At 48.6% G+C, this 19961-nt stretch overlaps 1 protein-coding gene across 6 annotated transcripts in view; it reads left to right on the forward strand.

The window, feature by feature from the left end:
* The window catches only part of SHISA6 (shisa family member 6), a 408603-nt gene that overhangs the window by 329400 nt on the left and 59242 nt on the right, over positions 1-19961 (forward strand). The gene's annotated exons all lie outside the window — the stretch shown is intronic.

Genomic DNA, 19961 nt, shown 5'->3' on the forward strand with positions numbered 1-19961 from the left:
GAGAAGTGCCTGCCCGTGGTGATGTTAACGTGGATGAAGTGAGGAAAAGAGATAAGCTTGGCAGCGCTGGGCAGCGGGCGTAATAGTAGCTCTTCCTCCTCTGGGTTTGCGGTCAGGGAACAGAGAAAGGCCAAGGACTGAGCCCTGCAGAAGGAGCAGTTGTTTCTGTAGACACCCTGTTGAGCAGGGCAGACCCTGAGCTAATGAGGATGGGTGAGGCCATGGGCTGGGTCCTGGAGGAGACACACCGCGGATGCAGGCAGTCATGATGGCCGGGATGAGAAGCCCCTCTGCGAACTGGTAGGCTGGACCACTCCCCCGTGTTTTATGCTAAAACCGCCTTTGTGCCTTTGTACCAACCGGGCACCTACTGGAGAGCCAGCCCCAGGCGCAGTGCCTTTTCCTGGCCCTCCTTTCTCTCTGGAGGAGCGAGATGCTCCCAGCTGGTGAAGGGCTCCCTATAGATCCACCACCGTCCCTCTGGGTGGCCTTCAGGTGTTCACCCAACCTCGCTGAACCCTGATATCTCACTTGACACACAGGCATAATCCCTGCCCCCACCTCTGGGCTGATGTGGAAACTAAAGGGAGTCTTACGTGAACGACACTGTGACAACAAGACAAATTCCAAAGGCTCCATCCATCATGAAGACTTCCCCTCCTGCATGCCTCTGACTGCCTCCTGAATGTTAATAGCCTGCCCTGGAGAGTAAGGAGTGACTCGCTTGTGTCTGTCTACCAGACCCCACTGTGGATGGGGGCAGGAGGCTGGATCTCGTTTGTCTTTCACCTTGACTTTGGCCACTGTGTGCAGCACAGTCCCTGGCACATGACAGATGCTCGATACATGTCTGATGAATGAGAATGTGCTATTCAGTGTCTAGAGGTGGGCGAAGGGATCCGTGCTAAGGTCCACAGCAAGAGCCCCCATTGAGCGAGCTGGCAAGGTGGGTGGGACACCACGGGAGCACGAGAGAGTCTGAGGCTCCCTGGAGAGCCCAGCCCCTCCTCTCCATCTTCCTGCATTCAGAACACTTTGGAGGAACTGGATGGAGTCTTGGAAGCAATTGCTTCTTATCTCTGAAATTGCTTCCTCTTGTCTTCTGGGCAAGGGCAGCAGAGAGCCCCAGCTGGTTAATATCCAGCCCGCCGGTCGGAGTGATTGCTCATCAAACCCCAGAACCCAGAACGAGTTCAGGAGGGACTGTGGTCAGCCGTGGCCACGGAGGTCTCAGACAAACGGCTGCCCAGCGGATCGGCCCACATTAAGCGACAAACATGATTAAAGTCCAGAAAATAGGACCTGTGAGGAAAGGATGAAGCCATCTGTTTGATTTATTGTGGAGGAGAACAAATAACAATTGCAAGTCGGTGGAAATTTTTTACAAGAAGGATGGCGACGCCCAGCACGATGAGGCCAAAACAGGAAGAGAAGGGCTCAGATGGCCTCACGGGGCCGGTCAGACGTAGGGAGGCAGGGCTTTCCCACTGCCCGGCGATCAGCACAGCCAGGGGTGGATGGTTTCCCAGAAGCAGCCTTGGAATCTGACTTTCAGGGTAAAAATGATGACCCCCAAGTCTAGCAGAGAAACCTGACAATTTTTGCATCTGGGGCTGAAAAAAAGTGACAGTGATGAGCTTGAATATTTCTCCCTTCTGAGCAGATCCAGGACTCCAGGATAATCCGACAGACAAGGTGTGAAGGGAAGAGGATCCAAAGAGAATGCCAGACCCTAGTCTTTGATGAGGCAAAGCCCACCCAAGGGTTCTCCTTCTGGCCCTGGGGCATGAATGAGCCTGCGGCGAGGTGACAAGGCTCTCACTATGTCTTAATCAGTTAATGACAGAAAGCCAAAATCAATGGATTGTGACTGGGGTAACTAGTGTGCTTGCAACAAAGAGGAACTGTGTTTTTCAGCATGGAGTTTTACCAATTAATTCATCAGTGAACATCTCGTGGTTTCCTGTCTTGATCAGGAACCATGAGTAGATACAAAGAGTGTGTGTTGCATCTGTTGAAAAGAAGTGAATCTGTTAAAAATAAAAACACTTATCACAGATAGAAAAGGCATCTTCTGATACACAGCTCAATAGAAAACACTCGTTTTAAAATTTGCTTAGGTTCTGTAGTAATTTACATTAAGATACAGGGAGACGCAGAGACATGGAAATGCCTGTCATGAAGGAAGAAGCTCTGATGTTCTCAGATGCCTAGAATCAGAAGGCACAGCAAGAAGAAGGGCCACAGGGCCAAGCGCCAGGGTGCATCAGGAGGCAGGGGGGTGAGGGAGAAGCTCGGTTACGAGCCCTTATTGGGGTTTCTGCAGGAAAGGCAAGGTGAGGCCGGGTAAGCAGATGAGGATGGGCTGGTTTGAATACGTTCAGTGGGCCTTGAGGCACAGGGCCTGTCCCGAGTCAGCTGGTACCTGACCTTCCAGTGAATAAGGCAGGTGGATAGTGGTCCAGAGTATTAAGAGACCACAGAGGAAGTGGGGAGAGGGATGTGGGCTCCGGATCGGGGAGTTTGCCTCTGACATGCGTGCTCACAGACCAGTCACTCATGATCCCGGGGGTGGGGGGCAGTGACTCCCCCTGGTCAGCATGGCCCCAGATACCTGAGCATCAGGAATATGGAAAATAAAAAAATAGACTTAATACCACTCTACATCCAAAGTGTAGAGTACAGACGCAGTTCACAATCGTGTGGATGTTGGTGGACAGCTGGAAATGAGTGAACTTTAGGGAGGTGAAAAAATATTTTAGGCAAAGCCATACAAAAGAAAAAAATAGACCAGCAAGTTTAGAGGAATGGGACAAGGGGACAGAGAACAGGGATTAAAACTCATGCCTCCTGCCCCCTCCTTCTTTCTGCTTCCCACTGGGTGGAGAGGGCAAAGTCACCGGGAAGCTATGATCTGTAAAGCATGCCCTGGAGGAAGAATGGTTTTTCCAGCAAGGATGCATGCTTGCTAAGGATGCTACTAGGAAGGGTTTCTCCCCACGGTGGACCAAGAGATGTTCCAAGGTCACGGATACCAGTCCTAACCCAGCTGTCTTCCAAGTCTGCGGAACCACTGGAAGTGGATCGGGTTCAGTGCTTACTGAACCTGCCCCAGCTGGACCCATGACGGAGAGCTGCTTGGCTGCCAGTGGGTCGTGTTATCAGCAGAACCTTCTCTACTGCCTCTGCTGACATCACTGCCGACGGTCAGATGGTCCTCCGTGACAGCTGCCCTTGACTTCCCTCCTTCCAGAGATAATAAATATGGTTGACAGTGTTTTGTCAACTACAACAGCCTAAGTCATTTTCAGAGCCAGCTCATTCATTTGATGTTCAGTTTATTGAACACCTGCTAGATCAAGCCATTGTGCTAGGTGCTGAGACACAGCAATGAACATGAGAAACACAGGTCGTGCCCTTGTTTAGAAGAGAAAGAAGGATGATAAGTAAACAAAATAATTAGTTTAGTTAATTACACATTGTGTAAATGCAGTGGCAGAAATCAACAGGGATGTGTGGCAGAGAATTAATAAGGTACACCTATTTGGAGAGATCAGGTTTGGCCTCTCCAGGGGGAAGTCATTTAAATTGAGAGCACAAGCTGAGAGGAAGCCAGCCTGTGCAAGGCAGAGAAGGTGCCCTCCGCACAGATGGAGCTACAAGCACACAGGCCCCAAGGCTGGAAGAACAGGACTTGTTCTAGGAACTGAACTCTGAGGAACATCAAGGAATTTGGATTTTATTCCAAGGGCAGTGGGAGGATTTGAAGCAGGGGCATGATGTGATGAAATTAATGTTTTTTAAAAAGGCAAGTTTGGCAGCTCTACAGAAAATGAATTTTGGGGAGAAAGATGGAAAGCAGAACAATCAGCTGGGAGGCTGCTGAATGGTGTGGATGAGAGAGGAGGGCCTCCTGGACAGCAGGTGGGCTCAGGGTGTACTGCCGGGTACCAGACCCCTCACTGAAGAAGGTCATGCAGGGGTGGGGGCAGTCAGGGAAGAAGGATCAAGCTAACACGAGGATTAGATATTGGTTGGAGGCGCCATTTTTGAGATGGAGAAGGCTGGGGAGTTAGTTGTTGTGAGGACATTATCAAGAGAATCATCATCAATTAATGAGAATTATTACTGATTATTAATGACGTTTGGCCCCAACTCAGGTCTCAGAAAGATACCGTTAGTATCAACATTCGGTTTGGCCCTAATGCATCACCTTCTCTCCACCCAAACATCCACATCCCCATCTTTGACTCAAGAGTACAATTTCTCAACCTCAACACTGGGGACACCCAGGAGTAGAAAATTCTTATTGTGGGGGACTGTCCCGAGCACTGCAGGATATTGAGCAGCATCCCTGGCCTCCACCCACTAGAGGGCAGCAGCGTCCTCTCCCCCAATTCTGACAATCATAAACATCTCCAGATGGCGCACGCGTCCCCTCATGGCCCAGTGGGTCCTGCTTGAGAGCCACCAGAGGGATGGGTCTGGACAGGGGACCTGAGAAGAGGGTGGAAAACGGCACCTGCGAAGGACAGACGCCTGCCCGCAGTGCGGGAATTTCTGTAGTTTGTCTGTCCCGCCGCTTCCGGGAAACAAGCAATCTGGGGCTGGGAGAAGGCCTCCGGCAGCTGCCAAAACCCGCACCAAGGAAATGCAGAGCATCCAGGCCAGGTGTTGCCCCGTGATTTCCTCATTTAATCCCCATGACCACTCATTCCACATACAGCAAAGCAGAGGCTTACAGACCTTGAGCTGCATGCCTCTGACAATGGGGTCACTGAGTGGTGGGGGCCGTTGACGCCGGACCCTGTGCTTGTCCCTTGTTGTCACAGTTGCCTGTCCTGGGGACTGTGCCACAACTCACAATAGCCCCTGTGTCCCAGGATGCTCTGGCTTCAGAGGGGAAAAGGCAGGATCTGTGACCCTTTCTCATGCCACCATTACACTCCTGTTCTGCCGACTTGCCCCTCAGGCCCAGGCCTGTGGAAACTCATTGATGAGGGTCCTGTGTCACCACTAGAAGACCCTATGGGAGGGACTTTGGCTGCTGACCCTCACAGTCCAGCCACCACTTCACCACCACCACCACCAGGATCCCTACCAGCCACCTAGGCTGGTCTCAGCTCAGTCTCCCAAGAACGCCCAGTCTCATCATTATTGAAAGACAGCAACCTTCCAGCTGGACAAGACAGCTCATCAAATTTTAAATAACTCAACAACACTTGAGTCTCTTGCTAATAAGGTCTAAAGCAGGCATAATCCCCATAATGCCCTCACCTTGGCACAAGATGCCCTAGCAAGCCCTCCTCCCCAAATACACCCCACTAGGCATTTCATGTTTGAGCCTCAGGGGCTCTGTGCAGAGGCTCGACGGCTGAGTCCCCCAAGGGAGGAGATGGGCAATGGCTCCCTCCACTTCTTGACAGTGATTTTCAAGCAATCCAGTCCAAGAACTATATCACAGCGACAAAGGGCTAGTCCGTTAGTTCCTGGAGAACCATCTGATACTCTGTAGTACAGTTCCTGACAAATCCCCCTGCAGGCATTCTGTGAAATGTTTGCTAAACTGATGAATTGATGGAGAGACAGAAGGATGAATGAATGCATCAGATGGTGAATGGATGGATGCGAAGGAGGGAAGGAAGGAAGGAGGGAGGCACGGAGAGAGAAAGGGAAGATTTAAGAAGCCTTTGAGAGAGTTCCCATCTCGACTCAGTGGTAACGAACCCGACTGGTATCCCAGAGGACGTGGGTTCGATCCCTGGTCCCGAGCAGTGGGTTAAGGATCCGGCGCTGCTGTGAGTTGGGGTCGCGATATGGCTCAGATCCTGCATTGCTGTGGCTGTGGTGTAGGCTGGCAGCTGCAGCTCCAATTTGACCTCTAGCCTGAGAACTTCCATATGCCTTGGGTGTGGCCCCAAAAAGACCAAAAAAAAAAAAAGCACTCTTTGACTTCATGTTATTTATCCTACTTAAGGTCACTCTTCTCATTCATAAACATCTCTTTTTTCCAAATGGGACAGACAATCCTATTTTATTCAGCAGATAATCCAAGGGGAAAGAAATAAAATTGCGGGTAAAACCTATAGTTTCAATAATTCTTTGGAGACAGAGTAGACAATTGCAGTGTATGGGATTTATTTTGATTCTTCTTAGAACAAACTTTATTTTCTATAAGTGTTAGGCATTATAAAATCTTATAATTTGTGCAACCAAGTTTTTGGCTTTTGGGGAAACACCAATGGGATAGTATGTAGGTTTTTATTTTCTTTAATTTTTTAGTCAATCAATTTATCCACTTGAGATGGGGTGAATAAAGTACATTCTCAGATGTTGTTTTATGGAGCCAGTCGTCCTCACAAACCGTCACACATTATAGACTCATGGTCGAAAAATCTGCTTTACGAAACACCTTAAATATAGAAGACAGAATTCTTGCCTTTTCCAGGGACTGTTCATTCAGTCAAAAGGAGCGCATGCAGCCACCACACAAATGAAACCCTGACTCGATCGCGTGCTGACATGGGATCTCCAACAAGTCTATGCGCCTGTGTCCTCGACCACAAAGAGAGGTATAATGATAGAGAGAGGTGTTAAGAGTGATAATAATAGTATCTCTTTCCAAGGGGGGCTGAATCGGAGCTAACGTCTGTGAAGCTCTCTTACACAGGGCTTGGCATACAGCAAGCACTCAACAAGTGATCGCTGTTATTAGTCTTCACTCTACTAAATGACTCCTTTAAATAGCAAAAACCCTTCAAGAATCTTAAAAAGGCTTTCATTTAAAAAAAAAAAATACAGAAGAGCAAGAAGACAATAAAAGTGGCCTCCGGTCCCACCATTTCTAACGGTTAAAGAGCAAAGTGGAAAAGGCAGCCCCTTCTCCAGTCCCCCCTCCACGCCCTAAACGTCCTGCACAGGATCTTTAGGACACGTTCCGACGCGTTAATGCATACCTGCGTGTGTACAGACACGCCTCTTTTTCCCGTGAAAGCAAAACCATGCTGCCCCTATTGGTCTGGAACGTCTCGGGGACAATACGTCGCGGAGGATGTCCCTGTCAGCCAGGCAGCCTCTCCTGGTCTCGTTTTCATAGCTCCGTCCTACGTCACGGCGTTCATGTGCCATCATTCACCGAGCCAGCCCTCCACTGATGGACGTTTAGGCCCTACGTGGCAGGGATCTCGAGTGTGATGTGATGGCAAAAAACTTTTTGCTCATACCTGTCGTAAATACATGCCAAGCACCTGTAAGGCGCTGGGGAGAGCACTGTTGAATTAAGCATGGTTTAGAGAGGTGTGTGTAAATTGACAGTGCGTCCTACGACGTATGATTAATAGATTTTTTGAGGTTTCCCTCCTATAGACATGAACTGTCATTTTAATTTTTTTTATTAAAGTATAGTTAATTTACAATGGGGGGGAGGGTGTCAAATTTTGCTGTACAGCAAAGTGACCCAGGCATACATACGTATATACATTCTTTTTCTTATGTTACCTTCCGTCATGGTGAACTATCCTTGTCAACATGGTAATTAGCTCTGTCCCTATGACCACCTGGGCTCTAGACCCATCACTCAAAGGACAGCTTGTTTCTCATAGATTGAGGGGGGTAGGGGACGGGAGACTCCATTTTTCTGCTTGCCCAAGTGATTTTCCAGTCTCGTCACCTTAGGAAAGGTCAGCAACCAGGTAAACCTGGCCACCTCCCCCTGGCCGCACCTTTCTTTGGCATGCAGGCCCCCATCACGTGCTCACTTCCTTGAAATGAGCATGTTGGGTTCCCTGGAGAAGGAAGCCCGAAAGCTCAGAGCCCCACAGCAGGGGTGGGGGGAGACCCCACCCTTCCCCCCAGCAAAGCACACCTGCCAAAAGGAAAGCCCCTTTGCTGATGCGCACAACGTTCAGGCTGTTTGTGGACAGGATCACCCAGAAGTTCCCACTTGGGTCACGTCTTCCCTTTTCCCACATACTTTCAGTTACCTCCTGCCCCCAGCTACGCATCCAGAGATTCACCTCCTCAGACCGGCCCTCAAGTCCTCAGCCACGTGGCCACCACCCGCTCTCCCAGCTTCCTCGGCCACAGGATGTGGCCTGACGATTCACTCCCCATCTTCCCAGCACTGCATCCTTTCCTGCTCCCCACGCTGCTCTCTCTGCTCCACCTGCCTTCCCATCTCCAGCTGACGTTACCCCACAAGGCATTTGGGACGTACTACAGAGGCTGCCACCCCAGGAAGTCTCAGCTGTGGCGATTGTGTCTGCTTCTCACATAATCTTAATATTCATGACGCCTCTCTCCTCCAGCCTTGCGCGGCTCCTCTTGGCATATAGTATATGGCTGATGTCCTACATTTGATTATCAGATCCCAGAGGACAGGACTCCAGCCGCATAAGGCATTTCTTACTACCTACTGTCCCCAGTACATAATCAACACTTCATGCATATTTTACAACATGGCACTGAGTTAAGAACATGACTTACAGCCGCCATAGTTAAATTTTTGAGGCTTGTTTTCTGGTTTCCCAAATCAGAATCTCATTGACAGGCTTTCTGTCTTGCACAGAGGAGATAAGAGCTGGTAGGCTTCCTAAAGTCACATCATTAAATCTTCACAGCCTCCTGTAAGCGGGGAGAGGGCACTGGTATTGGTATCGGCGGGGAGAGTTAAATAGGGTCCTAGCTAGAGGGGAAGAAGGGGTGTTTGGGAAGCCTGGAAGATAACACACGGAAAGGAACTCAGGAACCAGTGACTTAGACCAGAGAGGCTATTTGCCTAACTTCTCTGGTCAAGCTGTCTTTACTGCCGGCCCCCCACCCCCGGAGCTTTCCTGGCCCACGTTTCCCCTGAGCTGCCGCCTGCGACCTGGCCTGCCCTTCTTCCTGCTGCTCCTCACGACTGATTTCGTGCAGATTTGGCTCTTCGCCTCCATCTCTCCCTTCAAGGCCCACCTTTTGCGCTTCCCAAATATGGCAAATGCCTTCTAAACAGAGGACTGCATCTTCCCTCTCAGCAGCCACAAGGAGCCCCCAAACCTGGCAAATGACAGGTTTCCTTTGACATGGACTGTCCTGCTCTCATTAATTTCCATGTTCTCACGGGGCCGCTACCAAGAGGTCTGTGCGAGCCGTTCAAAGTGAGTTCCTAAGGGTGGGAAGGCGTATTTCCCTTCTAACTGTTCATTCATTCATTCTGTGAGTGTTTATTGGGCATCTACTATGTCCAGGTACTGCTCTTGGCCTTGGGGTTATAATGATGAACAAGCCAGAGATGGTCTCTGCCCTCCAAGTTTGTGGACTAGCCGAGTGTGCTCACACTCACACTCACACAAACACACACACAGGTTACTTTCAAGTAGAGATCGCTCCTCCCCTAGTTTGTGAATTTTAAAGGTCACCTCTAACTTTTGTCACCTGACTATGTCATGACAATGATCTCAAAGACTCCTCTGCCTCTTCTCTTATTTATTAGATGACTTCATCTCTGCATAAATGAACTGGAAGAGGGTGGGATGGAAGAGGGACCCATTCCCACGGTTGTCACAGCCACATGTAATGCAGTTCAGAGTCTCTGAGCGCCCTGATCGGGAACGAGGGCAGCCTTTGCTCTCTGTCTTCAACAGCATTTACTTTGGGGTCTCTTCTTGCAAATCCTGTTGGTGTAAGAGGAAAGCAATATCCGTGCTCCGAGAGCTTAGTGCGGCAGAATAGATGCCGCAGGAGTGCCTGAAAGCAGGGTTTGCTCTGGACAAGGCTCCCTTTGGAAAACGGAGAGCCAGCCATCCCCTTTCCCTCTAGACCTTCTGTTTCTGCAGCAAAGATCCTCGTTTCTGTTCAACGCAGCTTCTAAAACCTTTAAAGCTTTCAAAATCTCCTTGATATTAGTGGTTGGTTTATTCTTTTCCCCCAAAGCTTATAGAAGCATAAAATTTTAAAGCTGGAAGGGACCTCGGAGAACAGATGCATGATTTCATTTTTATCTTTAATTTTTCCACGTGCACGACTTGGGGGAGATGAGGTTATCCACTCAGTTGCCCTCTGCTCCCTCGCTTTTCACTGAGTCCATTCACTGCCCCCTCCTCCCGCCCCTGCCCCGCCCCCAGGGCAGCTCTCGCCTTGAACTCCGTTCTTTGATGTCCCTGGGTTCCCGAAACTCTGTCCACCCCGGGGTGAGATTCTCCCTCCTGCCCGTGGTGGTTCCCAGTGCCGTGAGCGCCTGTCTGCTTTGGGTGTCTTGCCTGGGTTACAAAGGGACACAGACAGCCCCAGATTTCTTAGGTCAGGGATTGACTCAGGTGGGGCCATCCTGCATTGCAAGAAGGTGGGTTGCCGTGCCTGATCCTGCTGGTACCAAGAACCCACTTTCACCCGAAAACCCATCTTAGGAGAAGTCCTCCTCAGAGTGAGGAAAACCAGGATGGTGCCGGCATTGGTCAGCCCCTAGGCCAGGCCAAGCCTGATTCCCCAAAGGGGAAGCTGCAAGCCCATGCCACGCCCCTGTTTTTGTCATGTAGTTCCCCAGTCAGGGATTGAACCCACATCATGCCAGTGACAAAGCCTGATCCTTAACCACTAGGACACCAGGGAACTCAGCCCACTGTTCCTTTGAAAAGGAGAAGGGGCAGCGAGGCGCCAGGAGCTGCAGCCACTGCCCGCCCATCACCCCCCTCGTCCAGGCTCCTGTCTCCAGTGCAGGTCGGTGTCCTGGGAAGGGGTGTGGGCTTCCCCGTACCCACCAAGAAGAACCTCACTTTTCTGCATGGGCCCATGGGGGTCAGAACCCACACAGCCCGGGCGGCCCTGGAATCCCATCCTAGTATCTTGAGTTACTCTAGGGTTGAGAGTAACCTGACTGTGGGGTGCCAACCCCCCAGCGTGGGGGGCTGAGGCTGGGGCTGGGGGAAGAACAGCAGCTGTGGTATCTGCTGCTGCCACCCCTCACCGCGTCTTGGTGCGTGTTTATCAGGCCAGTATTTCCTTCCTTTCCGAACCCTCCTCATTGAGAAATACTGTCCCTAAAGAGGCCCCCACTGGCACCCTGTCCTGATTGAGATGTCACGGGTTTACTACTACTTCTGAAGATGACTCTGTGGGCCCCCGTGCCCACAGAGAGATGGAAACTGCTGGCATGACCAGAATAAGCCCCCTGTGGTAGGCAGAAAAATGGTGCCAAAGTTGTCTGCATCTTAACCCCTGAAACCTGTGCCTACGGTGCTTACAGGGCAAAGGGGAGGGATTTAGCACCGGAAGATTATCCTGGATTATCTGGGCAGGTTTAACGTCATCAGGAGAGTCCCTCTACAGGGAGGCAGGAGAGTGTCTGCAGAGACTGGAAGCGCTCCATGGCTGGCTTGGAAGGTGGAGGAGGATGCTTACAGGAGCCAAGAAGGCAGGGGGCTTCTAGGGCAAGAGAACAGATTCTCCCCTAGAGCCTCAGGAGGCGCACAGCCCCGGACACCTCCATTTCAGCCCGTGAGGCCCAGTGCAGGTGTCTGAGTCATGGTGGTTTGTTAGCAGCAGCCACGGGCGCTAAGAACCTTGTGGAGGTTCCTCAGCAGCCCCCCCTTCTCAGACTGCCCCCGCCAGCCCCTGCTTTCTTCCTCCTTCTCCTTCTCGATGCCCAGCAGAGCTTCAGCTCTACACTGGACTGCATCGTGGGGAAGCAGTTCCCTCCTGGGCTCGTGGGGGGCTCCTCCCCAGCCTCCACGGCAGCCCTTCCAGCTCTGGCTTTCCTCCTCCCTGGCGGGCGGTCCAGGTGCGAACTCAGACTGCAGCCTCGGTCCACGCGGCCGGGCCTCCTCAGAGCACCGCTTTTATTTTCTGCTCGAATTTCTCCATCGCAAGTGGCCGATTAAGAGCGCCCAGTGTGGAGGGGGTGTGTGTGGGGGGGTCTCTAGGGAGGGCTTCTTACAGATCTCAGTCGCCAGGGGCTGAAAACCACTGAGGCTCCTTGCCCTTCTCCGACTTAGGAAGAATGTCCCCCTTAAGGGGACTCCAAGGTCACCCCCACGCTCCCTGGGTTTGAATTCTCCTTCACAAGGATTATGAGACAGGCTCCTTGGGAACAGCCAGGATCCAGACTTTCAGAGGGCTCTCCCCTGGTCAGCCTCCCCCAAGAGCAGGTGAAACAAGATTAAATGAATAACAAGGCAGACACAAGGGAGACAGTGATTCAATTCGATCAGCACTGAAGTCGTGACTCGGCATTTGAGGAACGTGGGCTGGGAGGGCAGAGAAGCCTTCCGTTTGCCCTGACAAATGTGCAGTGGCGTCTCAGGCCACTCTCTTCTGGCAGGAAGCAAACTGTACCTCTGAACTGGGTTCTCGAAGAAAAGACGAACACAGCTAGGGCTTTAACAGGGGCCGGTGCTGTCGCTGGGGCTGACAGTGCTGGGGAGCTGCTGCAGTCCCTGACTTCAAGCCGCAAGGGGAGGGGGGGTCCAGAGGCCACGTCCCGGAGGGAGCGTCCACCCACTGCAACCCACATGGGCAGGTGCTGGAGGACTACATGCCCCAGCTGACTTCCTGTCCACACCCCTCCAGTCTCCTGCTGGTGATCCCCACTGACTAAGCCAGCAGGAGACCAGAGGATCAGGGGGTTTGGGGTGCAGAGTGGGGACAGCCGGAGTGGACTGGAGCATTAACAGGAGACACCAGCAGGCTTGCTCTGCTCCCATGTGGTGGCCTCCCTTCTGTTCACAACGTCTCTGGTCCCTCTCACTGGCCGTGCCTCAGCTCCCATGTCATCTGGGAGGAAGCCCTCACGGACCTCTGCGTCTAAAGTAACGGCAGGAGACCCTCAGGATCCCGTCCACGGCGTCCACCACAGTCTTGTTATCTGGTGTCTCTAGACGGGGACAGATGGATCTGTTCGACACCCTGAAATGAAGGTCTGGTGAGGGGACCTTGTTTTTTCTCTGAGTCCTAGCACCATGCCTGGTACAATTTTTCAAACATTTGTTGAGTGGCTCAAGAAACTTAACTTTTGTTGAATGCATGAATGAATGAGTGAAAGGGAAATCTAAAGAATAACTAGCTGTCCAGGTGATGGGCTGCCATCCCCGACAGCTGCCAGAAGCAGAACACGGCCCGCTTCACCCCCAGGGCACAGGGCCCCACCTACCAGCCCCCCCAACCCCCGACTCGATTCATTGCTGTGTGTAAACTTCCACTGACATAGGATCTGAGCAGGGTGCAGCATCCAGGAGAGACCACAATAGGTTCCCAAGGAGCATTCTACAGCTACATCCTCTCAAGGAGAATTCAATGGTATTGCATCTGGGGCTCTTCCAAACTGAGATTTCATCTAAAGGTAACTCAACAGAGAAAGACAAATATCATATGATATCTCATATGTGGAATCTAATAAAACTGATACAGAAGAACCTATTTATAATACAGAAACCAATTCACGGATTTCAAAATCAAACTTAGAGTTGCCAAAGACGAAACCCTGGTGTCGGGGAGGTGGGGGGATACGTTAGGGGGATGGGATTAACATATACACACAGCTATAGATAAAATAGATAACTCACAAGGACCTACTGTAGAGCACAGGGAAATCCACTCAATATTCTGTAATGCCCTATGTGGGAAAAAAGAGTGTAGGTATAACTGACTCGCTTTGCAGCACATCAGAAACTAATACAACATAGTAAGTCCACTATACTGCAATACATTTTTTTAAAAAACGTAGCTCAGTTGAGAGGGAGCAAATGAAGTATATTAAAAATATGGAGACAATGAACAGATAAGCATAGTGTTCAAGAATTATAGATAAAAATTATTTAAAAATATTTAGAAAGGTATGTAAATGTTAAGCGGCATTTATTTTAACTGAAATATACGAGGTCATACACTTAATTCAGTAGGAGAGAAACACGGAGGTAAATAGGGTGATGGCCTGAAGGTTTCTTAAAGGCATGGCAGGTGAAGAGAAGGGTGCAGAAAGGAAACGATGCCATTGGAAATGGCAGGGAGCAAAACAGAGTCCATAAAAACATCCACCGAGAGAGCGAAGAACAAGAGATGCTCTGCAGATGCCGAAGCAAAAAGGAGTAAGCGATGGAAGCAGGTAGAGGGAAGGCCTTGGAGTTTGAGAGTAAAAACCAACACAGAGATAAAGGGAGTTCTTAAAGAAGGGAAAAGAAGGTTCATGGTTTAATAAGGATATACAGAGGGGGAAATGGGACAGAGTAACTTTCCTGAATTTAGTAACACCCGAATAGGTAGATGGAATGAACCCCCAGTACAATGAATTGAAAGTAACCAACACATAACCATACATTCATGATTTTTCTTTGATTTCAAGGACAAAGAATTTGACAAGGAGTTCCTGTTGCGATGCAGCAGAAATGAATCTGACTAGTATCCATAAGGATATGGGTTTGATCCCTGGCCTCGCTCAGTGGGTTAAGAATCTGGCATTGCCATGAGCTGCGGTGTAGGTCGCAGATGCAGCTCAGATCTGGCATTGCTGTGACTGCGGTGTAGGCGGGTTGCTATAGCTCCGATTCAACCCCTAGCCTGGGAACTTCCACATGCCTCAGGTGTGGCCCTAAAAAGGAAAACAAAAACAAAAACAAAAACTCATTTGGATTTAGATTTGCTACAGAGATCTCTGTGACATAGGACAATGGAAATTCCAGAAGAAAGCAGCTAAAAAGCTATATAGATAGATAGACAAAAAGATAAACACACACACACACACACACACACACAGAGAGAGAGAGAGATAGAATGGTGCTGTAGAGAAGAGGGAAAGATTTTGATGTAAGAACAAGAACACACCAGCCAACTAGGGTGTCGTTTACTTTTCAAGGCAATACAATGGTTTCTCAGAGATGTAAAATTTCCCAAAATATACCATGTTTTATCCTAAAAAGAATGTGCACTGAGATGTGTACCTTACAATCAAACGCTGAGTCAGGGGTTCACAAGACAAGACCGTGGCCTTGGTGGTGACCATGGAGACCCCTTGGACAGACAGGCCTAAACAATGATGGCCAAATATTGTGATTCTTGAAAGAAAAAAAAAGCAGAATGTAAGGATAACCATTTACCAATATTAAACAAGGCTCAACATTTGAGAGCATTCCAGGTAAATCTGGGAGGAAGAGATGTAAATATGTGATAGTGTTTTCCTCCTCTATGTACATATGTCATTAGGTACTATTTCATTATTGATTTTGATAACGTATTTTTAAAAATACAGGTTTGGCAATATTTGCAAAATTAAAAGTAACTACTGGTAGAACTGAAAATAACATTATCGGGTTATAAACATGGTTCCATAAAGCTAATGGTATAAAATAAGCATCAAGGAAACATAAAAAGGAAAAACCAAAATAATAATAAAAATAACAATGCAGAAATAAGAATAACAGATCATGTATATAAAAAAGATAAGTGGATTAAACTCCTGTGTTAAAACATATACTTTCAAAATGGTTCAAAAAATAAAGTTTAGTTTTGTGTTACCTACAAGAAATATGCCTAAAGCATAATTACTCCAAAAATTTAAAAATCAAGAGCTCAACAGAAAAATACCAGGTGAAAGAGGGGGGAAAAAAAAAGCAGTAGTGCATAGAATTCAAATGATAAATCATTTATATTATAGGACAGTCATTTTTTACTGATGAAATAAATAATCCATAGTTAGATCTAGTAGACTTATTTCTTCACGTACATAATAGCATTACATCAAAATATATAAAGCCCACACAGGAAACTAAACCCAATATTCTGTAATAATCTATGTGGGAAAGACTCGGAAAGAGAATGGATGTGTGTATATACATAACTGAATCACTCTCTTGTAGAGCAGAATTTGTCATAACCTTGTAAATCAACTATACTTTAATAAAACTTTTAAAAAGAAAAAATATATAGTTAGAAGAAAAAAACTGAGAGACAGAATAAATGGGAGCATTCTTGAGAAATCCAGAATTTCAAGAATACATACAGCCATAGTTATCTGCATACACATTTAATATTAAACATTTCTATAACTATTTTCTTTTCTAGTGACCGTGGGACATTTACAAAAAGGTGATCATATACTGGGCTCTAAAGAACACATCAGTGAATTTACTGAATAAAAATGAGTGAAAACACATGAATCACCCATTCATGTCAGAATGTAGAAAGACACAAATCCATCCTAAGTAGAATTGACTAGTCATTCCAAGACTTGTGGCTGAAACAAAATACAAATCAAATATACAAAATGTCCAGTAATGAGAAAGAGCTAAAAAGAGAGAGAGGTGAAGACACAAAATAAGGACCAAATAAGGGAAGAAGCCATAGATACAGAGAATAGGTTTTTTTCTTAATATCTACAAAAAGAGCAATTTCCTAGGAAACTCTAAATGATCAAAATCGACTTTTTAAAAACGTTGGTGAAAAATCATGGAAGAAACTGAAGAATTTGCCACTGAATTGCCCCTTGAAAAGAAACTGAGCAGAGAGAAATTTGCAGGCACTATCAGAGCCTTCCTTAGGTGCTAAGTCACATCACCAAGGCGAACCCACTATGATGTATGACATCACCTCCCCAACTTAAAAAAAAAAAAACAAAAAAGAGTTTTTTTGTTTCTTTTTGGTTGTTGTTGTTGTTGTTTTTAGGGCTACACCTGGGGCATATGGAAGTTCCCAGGCTAGGGGTCAAATCAGAGCTACAGCCGCTAGCCTACACCAGAGCCACAGCAACAAAGGATCCGAGGTGCATCTGTGACCTACACCACAGCTCATGGCAACACCAGATCCTTAACCCACTGAGCGAGGCCAGAGATGGAACCTGCGTCCTCATGGATCCTCATCGGGTTCGTTAACCACCGAGCCAAGAGTTGTTATTTCACCCTCACAATCCATCTCCTCTTGCATCAGGTAGCTTAAAGATTAGATTAGCATACCTTTGGTTTCTTCAGCCTCATTCTATCACATATGCTGCTGATTTGTGAAATGAACAGCCCCTGTTCCCTGATGTGCAATCAGTGGAGTAAAATCATCACCCACTCCCCACATTTTAAAAACAGAGATAGAAGGGTATCAGGGTAGGTTTGCAGGAAGAGAAAGATGCCTGGAGAAGACCATCTTCCACAAAGACGCAGAGGCAGGTCTGGAGAAGCCAGGCACTGAATACAGGCAGGGTTTATTGTGCTTCGCAGAGACCACATTTTTCGCCGGTTGAAGTTCTGTGGCAACTCTGCTTTGAGCAAGGCTATCAACACCATTTTCCCAACAGCACTGGCTCATTTTGTGCCTCTGTGGCACATTTCGGTAGTTCTCACAACATTGCAAACTTTCTCATTACGATTGTGTGTGTTAGGGTGATCTGGGATCAGTGACCTTTGATGTAACTGTTGCAAAAAGACGACGACTCACGGAAGGCTTGGATAATGGTTAGCATTTTTTTTAGCAACAAAGTATTTTTTTTTATTAAAAGCAATAAAGTATTTTTAAATTAAGGTATTACATCTTTTTTTTGGACACAATGCTATTGCACACTTAATAGATGACAGTATAGTGTAAACATTTTTATAGATACTGGGAAACCAAAAAAACTCCTGTCTTAATCACAGGGGTCGGAAAGTCTGAAACCCATCCTGCAATCCCTGAGGTTGCCTTGAATGCACTAGGTGGGGGCAGGGGACGGGGGATGGGAGGGGCGCTCTGCCAAGATGCCGAGAGCAGCCTGATGGTGGTGACACTGGGGAGAGCTCTGTGTGTGCACATGCACCCTGCATCCTGGCCCTGGGTGGGCAATGCCCTCTCGTTAATTACCCGCCGCGGCTGTCTTGGCCTGCCCCAAGGCACTGGTGGCCAGGAGCACAGGTCCAAGCTGGCAGGGCCTTGTGCACGGGGGTGAGGCATCCTCTATGAGAAGAGACACAGGGGGAGGCTTCACACAATTATGACAGTAATTGTAATAACGACCTATGAGTACCAGGGGGTGCAAGCTGGTCCAAAGGCAGGACCCCGAAGCCAGGGAGAGGGAGAGAAGGGGAAGGGAGAGGAGAGCTGCTTCCCCAGCACTTTTAGACACATGCCTTCTAAGCAGCTCCAGGTCTGGGGTTTTCATTCAGGCTGATGTGCTGAGGCATCTTCATTCGGCTCCGGCTCCCTCCCACCCTACCTTCCCAGCAAATCCCTTCCCAGCGCTGTTGATTTCTGTCTTGCGGACCATTATGGAAATCTGGCTTCATTTCTCCTCCTAATTTATGATCTTGTTAACATGCCCGCCTGCCAGATGGTCCTGTACTTCAGGTTGGGAGATAATGAGATAAACAAAAACTGCTTTAAGAAGCAAATCGGAGGAGTTTTTCCCTTGAATGGGCCACTCTTCATTCCTCCAAATGGGCTTGGGAGGCCTCTGCGGCACGGCCCTGGATTCTAAGCAGGTAAGGGGTGCACAGCCCTCAGGTGGCCCCGAGAGGCGAGCTCTTTCTTCCCTGTGGGTCTCTGTTCTGGGAGATTCTGCCCCAGAAAGAGAACACGGCACGCCCCACTCAGCCTGTGAGCCTGGAACAGCCTGTCCTTCCATGCTGCTCTTTGCTGACTGCTCTCACTTCGCACGATGGACCGTCGCTGTTTGTCTTTCTTCCCTGAGACTCTGCGCTCTCGGAAGCTGGGGACTGTGTCTTTTCCCTCCGAACCCACAATGCCGTGCACAAGGCCTGACACGCAGCCGGCAAATATTCCACAAATAACTGTGAGACACCTCCAGCAAGTTCTGCTACAGAGAAGGAGTCGAACGAATCAATACACGCCATAACATGGCAGGACCAGCACCATCCATGACATGGGCTGCAGGGACCCCAGCCCTGAGGGGACCTTGTGTCCTGCTATCTTTGAGGACCCTTCCCCAGCCAGTTGAGACACCAGCCAAGGTCAGACCATAAATACACACACTGAGGAAGTGATTTCCCTCATTCTTCATCCACCTGGAGCCCTGGCATGTGGGGCACTGGGAGGAATCTCAAGGGGCCATCTGGTCTACCCTGCTCGCCTTCCTCAGCCATACTCACACGAGCCCAGGAAGACAGCTCTCCAACACCCACCACAGAAGAAATAGGCAGACTGTCATACTAAGTTCACACTAGTCAACCAAGTCACCAGGGCAGTTGGTGGCCAGCCCAGGGGCCAGCCAACCAGGCCTGCACGCCACATCCATCTGCTTTCACAGAGTTTTATTCGAACGTAGCCACACCATTTGTAACCTATTGTCTGTGGTTACTTTCAAGCCACAATGGTAAAGCTGAATAGTTGCAGCATGGAACACACAACCTACACAGCCTAAAATAGTGACTCGCCAACTCTTCATAGAAAAGTTTACTGACCTCTAAACTCAGAAATACACAGGGAGCCCCATTCGTGCCCTTGCCTGGTCTTACATGAGCATGGAAGGGTCATTACCACGTCCACTGACAGGAGGCACCAAGAGCCAAGCAATGATAAATGAATGCATAAAGTTCCCAGTTTTAGGAAAGTTCTCTCTTCCTCTCTTGGGCATTTCGGAAGATATGACAATCACTGCGACAATTAAAGACTGCAAGTTAGGGCGGAAAGCAGATTTCCTTTGTTGTTTTTTGCTGTTTGCAAAATAAACTTTCTTAGTAGCTTATCACTCTTAACCATGAACAGTGTTCCCAGGGAATGTTGTGGGATTTGGTTGGGATGGGGGGCCAGCTGCATGGCTTGTCCTAATCCAGCCATGTACCCAGGAAATACCATTAAAGCAAAGAGAGCAGGAAAGAAAAGCAGCCCCCTTCAGTAATCCAACCCCCGAGATTAGGCTCTGGCTAGAAGCCCGTGCTGATAGAGTTCCAAATAATAGGATTAGCCTCAGCCAGAGTGTCCTAATGCCCCTGACTCTTTCTAAGACTGGAAACATTTCAATTTAGCAATTTGCTAATGCCAGGACCCTTTTGTAAATATTCTTTCTGGTCTGCCTGTCTCTT

This window comes from Sus scrofa, chromosome 12 (genome assembly GCF_054392235.1).
Source record: "Sus scrofa isolate SSC_HxYL_T2T_F1_AM1 chromosome 12, Sscrofa_HxYL_maternal_Yorkshire_Landrace_v2.0, whole genome shotgun sequence".
Lineage (NCBI taxonomy): Eukaryota > Metazoa > Chordata > Mammalia > Artiodactyla > Suidae > Sus > Sus scrofa.